Genomic DNA, 5,702 nt, shown 5'->3' with positions numbered 1-5,702 from the left:
CACATATAAATAAATTAATTAATAAAGGTCCATTGACAACTAAAAAATATTAAAAAAAAAAAAAAGAATGTCTCATGCTGTAAACAGGTACTTCAGGAAGGAAAAAATCCTGAGAATTTCACGATAGATAAAGACTCTTTTGTTTTTGCTTGAAGTTTTTAAATTCTCTTGTTTGAGAGAGCTGTCTTTTAAAGGCACTGCAGCCTTTTACCTTTTGCTTTTATTAGAAGGCAAAGCAAATAAGAAAGCAAATGATATCATCTTTGTGTCAGCTGTTGACACTTGTCAGATTTGACAGGCTAAAGAGGAGCTCTAGAACTGACATTAAGACCAAATTGGTATTCAGCTTTTAACCTCTGAGAGCAAAACAGTTTTAGCATAATGATATTAACCTGCTATTTGCATATTTCCAACTCTACCAGATTATGGAATAATCATTGTACGAAAAGGAAAAATCCTACAGAGAAGGATTTGAAAATCTATGTTTGCTAGTGTTCCACCAAAAACTATCAGATTCAATAATTTTCAATAGGAAATTAGCATATAGTGTCTTTACTATTTTGAAATACTTTTCAAAAATTGGCACTGACTACCAATGAAAAATTAGAAATTTGATCAAGGAGAACTCAGGCTCAGTTAAATATACCCAGAACTGAAATTTTATATCTTGTCTGAGAGAGAGTTTTTAAAAAACAAACACTCCAGGATGACCAAGCAAAACATTTTTTAAATTCTGAAAGTATTAAAAATAATTATTAATTTCATGTGATCCAGCAATTCCACTTCTGGGTATGTCCAGAATTGAAAGCAGTGTGTTTCAAAGAGATACTTTTTGTTTGTTTTTCTGTTTTGCTCTGTTTTGTTTTGGGTACCAGGGATTGAACCCAGGGGCACTTAACCACTAAGTCACATCTCCAGCTCTTTTTTATTTTTTATTTAGAGACAGGGTCTCCCTAAGTTGCTTATGGTCTTGCTAATATGCTCAGGGCTTTACTGAATTGCTGAGGCTGGCTTTGAAGTTGCAATCTTCTACGTCCAGCTCAAAGAGATATTTGTATACCCATGTGTATGTATAGCAGCATAACTCATAATGACCAAAAGGTGGAAGCAGCCTAAGTATACACCAGAATGGCTAAACACAAGGTAGTATATAGACATACACTGGACTATTATTCAGCCTTTGAAAGGTAGCATCCGATACATGCTACTACATGGATAAACCATTGAGATCATTATGCTAAGAAAAAGAAGTCAACCACAGGAGAAATACTGTCCAATTCCATTGTATGGAATACCTAAAGTAGATAAATGTATGAAGATAGAATAGAATGGTGGCTGCCAGAGCTGGAGGAAGAGCAGAATGGGCAGTTGCTATCCAATGAGTAGAGTTTTAATTTTGCCAGATCCTGGAGATGGATGCTGGTGATGGTCGCACCATGTGAGTGTCCTTAATAACATTTTGAAATGGTTAAGCTGGTAAATTTTAGGTTGTTTTTATTTTATCATAATTTAAAAAATAATAAAGAAATATTGATGAAGAAATAATTCGTCTGACATATCAGCAATATTATAAACCATTTTCCCTTTGAGTTAACCCATGTGCTTTTGGCCCTATCCCTGCCTCCCCATTGTGTTGGGGATTGAACCCAGGCTTTCATCCATATAGGACAGCGCTCTACTACTGAGCTACATCACCAGCTCAATGTCAGCAATAATCTGCTAGCATAAAGCATTAAGATTTGGGTGCTGGTTATAACCCTCTCTTCCGAAGGTCTGGCACAAGTGAGCTTTAGCTAATGGTAAGCCAGACGGGCAAAAGTAATCACCTGAAAGCAAATGTAGTTTCAATGTGCTCTTTGAATCATCTAGAATGAGGAAAAGGTGGTCCACCCCTCCTTTGCTGACCAGTGCACACAGAATTCTGTTCAGCTGTAGGGACACCTTTTGGAGAAAAATGGCTAGGCTGAAACAGGTCCTAGAGGCACAATTAGGAGGCAAAAAGACCTGAGAAACATTTTGTGAAAAATAACTACAGGACAACAGACTAGCTGCAATGAAAAAGGTTAAATTTGTTTCTTCTGGCAGGAATAGAATTAAGATTAAAAAACTGAAAACTACACAGGCAGGATTTGGATTAGCAGAACTTTTTGACAGTTTCCATAGCATTTTCTCAGTATCCTTCCTGCAGAACTTTCCATTTTCTATCTTCAACTCAAGTTACTCCCAGGAATTACCTCAACATCCAAACAGCACATATGGGGATCTGGAGTATTTGTTGAACGAATTAAAGAGTACAAGAATGATTAAACAAATGACCGCCAATACTGGCTAAAGACAACTGAGCTGTCCCTTGGGAGAAGGTATTCAAACACTGGCTAGTTAACTACTTGGCGGAGATGTTTGCAACAGAGCCAAGCTTTGTTTTCTAGGTTGGAGTGGATGACTCTTTAAAAGCCTTTCAAGTCCTGAAAATCTATGGTTTCATTGCTTAGGTTTAAGTTTTGGCTTGGCCCACTTAGCCATTTGGCATTAGGTGAAGTCACTTAGCTCCTTTGCTCAAATGGAATTGTCTTATAAACCCTTCCTGCTACATAAGTTCTTTGGAGGATCAAAATAGCATTTTAACATAAACAAACAATAACAAGAAACAAAAAACAAGAAGCCTAACAATGTCCCTACCTTGATCGGCAAGAAGTCACACATAAGCCTTAAGAGAAAAAGCCCTGGGGAGGGTGAGTAAAGGCCTGAATTGAGAAGAACCAGAAGTCTGGCTCTGGCTCTGTGGTATAGCTTGCCCTTGAGCAGGTAGGGAATGTTAAAAAACCCAAATACTGTGTGTTCAAGGACCTAACAATTTCAGGCTTGATGAGGGTCTGAGTACTACCTATGAAGGTTCAGACCCACAAGGACAGCAGCAATTCCTCCAGAATATACTCTCACGCATTGCCTAGAACAGGCAGCTGGCAAGACCTAGAGTGGTCAAGGTCTCAGTCAAATGGATAGATTCAGGGAGGAACACCTGAGAAGGAGACCCAGGCGCAGTAGTGACTCCGGAGGCCAAGGCATGGGCATTGTAAGTTGAAGGCCAGAATCAGCAATTTAGCAAGGCCCTGAGCAACTTAGCAAGATCCTGTCTAAAAATTTAAAAAAATAACAAGGGTTGGGCATATAGCTCAGAGGTAAAATGGCCCTAGATTTAATCCCCAGTAGCCCCCCTCCCCTGCAAAGGGGAAAAAAAGAAAAAGAAGAAGAAAATGAGGCAGAGACCAGGGATATACACCCACATAGTAAGAGACAGAGGAAGGTTCTACTTAGGTCTTTTAGATTTTAGACTTAAAACATTAAAATTAAAACCAGTTTCCAACTGATAGTTCTGGTGCTGCAATTATACTGCCTGCCTTGGTCAGAATAGGCTCCTTATATGCCTGAGGTTAAACCTGTGGGTAGAAACCATCAGGGTTTGTAAGTAAATCTGTGGGAAACAGACCTGAAATAAGAAAATGCTCTGAAATTTATAAAGTGTTTTTTATACAGGTGGGTTTTTTTTTTGTTGTTTATTTTGTTTTGTGTTTTTTGGTGCTGGGCATCCAACTCAGGGCCTAGTACATGCCTAATATATGGAGTATCACTGAGCTAAATCCCCAGCCCAAGTGTGTGTGTGTGTGTGTGTGTGTGTGTGTGTGTGTGTGTGTGTGTATTATAGTTTTCTGATTAGAAAGCTGCTTCTGGAGTCAGTCTGCAGGGGAATGAATCAGACTTGTCACCTAACATTGAGACTTGCCTTTCTGAGCCCCCATTTCTTCAAATATAAAATAGAGATAGTGGTAGTATATAACTCAGAGGGTGATTTGAGGTTAATGAGATAATATGAAGCACTTAGAATCATACCTGGCATAAAAAGAGCTCTCAATTAATATTAGTAGTTACATTTTTTTAAAAATAGGTTCTTGTTATATTGTCTGGGCTGGCTGGGACCTCCAGGACTCAAGTGATTCTCCTACCTTGTGAGTCCCTGAACTGCAGGCACACACCAGCCTGCCTGGTTCAGCAGTTATAGATTTTGACTAGAGCTCAGTGATCCATTTTGACTTATATACCTATGTAGTTTTTTCTGCTCAATGAACTGTAGTTCAATTATGTCTTGGTTTTCTTCACCTATATCAGTAGTTCTAACCAGAAGTGACTTTGCCCCCACGGACATTTCCCATTATTTGGAGACATTGTTGGTTATTATAAATTGGTGAGGAGGGTGCTAGTGGCATCTAATGAGAGAGGGCAAACATGCTGACAAACATCATCTGATTCACATGTCCGTACCCCCATAACAAAGAATTATCCATCCCCAAATGTCATTAGTGCTGAGGTTGAAAAATCCTGACCTAGACCCATTTCTAGTAACCATCTTTGACAACTCTGAAGGAATAGGGTGGTGCATTCTTCTTCCCTCACTTTCTAGGGCCCTACTCTGAAAAGATGAAATGTGTACATGAAGCTGTCACCTCAGGGCACACTGTCATAAGGAGTCTTCCTACCCTTGTCCTTTCTTCTAATTGTGTTGTGTTCTGGAGTTGGGGGGGTGTGGTGAGATTTACACATTCTGGAATGTAGCAGGCCACTTTGATTCTTCCTCAGTATTTCCCAGTTGTTTTCAGAAGGTTGCAATTTTCAAACGGTTATTGATTGATTTGGGGGAGTGGAGGGAGGGAGGGCCAAGTAAGCCTGCAGTCTGGCTGCAGAGAGCAGTGCCAGCACATTCAAGGCAAGGCAGAGAGGGAGGATGAAGGGTCTTTATAGCTACCTCCAATTGGGAAGGGTCATTTTGTTTCTGGCAGCATAATATGGGTGATTTGTCAACTGTGCTCATTTTTCCAATTGCGTTTTGTTGCTTCACGAATTATGAAATTGCATTTTAGATCCTAGCCATCTTTTCTCATCTTTTCTGGAACATCACAAGTCTTCTTACCAACAGCTAGGAAAGGAAAAGCTGTCAGGGATGCTGGCCAAGTGCTGTTTAAAATCATTAATTTTTCTCTACTCCTTCTGCTGATTCATTTTGGAAAGGACAGACGAAGGCATGGGAATCTCCATTGGAATTCTCAGTGAAGCCATAGGAAGATTTGACTTTTCACAGATTCACTCTTAGAGAAGTTTACAGTGAGATTTCAAACACCAGTGAAGAGATGAGGGGGGTGAAGGGATACACTGATAGGTTTCACTATCCTATCATCCTACCTCAGGATTTCAGAAGTCAGAGTTGGAAAACAATCCATGGTTCAAGGGTTCTCAGTGACCCTGCCCAGTAGCAGTATGAATAGTTACACTGTGCCAATTTCTAATTTCAAATTTAAGCTACTCAGCTGAAATGGCATATAATCAAGAAATTAAGCTTCATAATAACTGGAATAGTGGCTACATTTTAAACCTGATGAGCTTTATGTGCCATGTGCACATAAAGAATGTTTTTTAATGGCTGATGAGTAAGCTAAATATTCTCCAAATGGCTATGGATTTTCTTTTCCTCGGTGAACACTGATCTTGAATACACCCAGATGTTAAAACCCAGATGTTTCTCTTTGTGAGCAAAAAGTGGTCTTAATTAGTTTTTATAACATATACTTGTGTTTTCCTCTAGAAAAGTGCAGCACTCAAAAAATAACATCTTAATTAAAATCCAGTGAATGCTTTTTCCTGTTCTTTTTTCC

This window comes from Urocitellus parryii, chromosome 10 (genome assembly GCF_045843805.1).
Source record: "Urocitellus parryii isolate mUroPar1 chromosome 10, mUroPar1.hap1, whole genome shotgun sequence".
In the NCBI taxonomy this organism is placed as follows: Eukaryota; Metazoa; Chordata; class Mammalia; order Rodentia; family Sciuridae; genus Urocitellus; species Urocitellus parryii.
The sequence above is the reverse complement of the archived record's forward strand: the minus strand, read 5'-3'. Positions refer to the sequence as shown.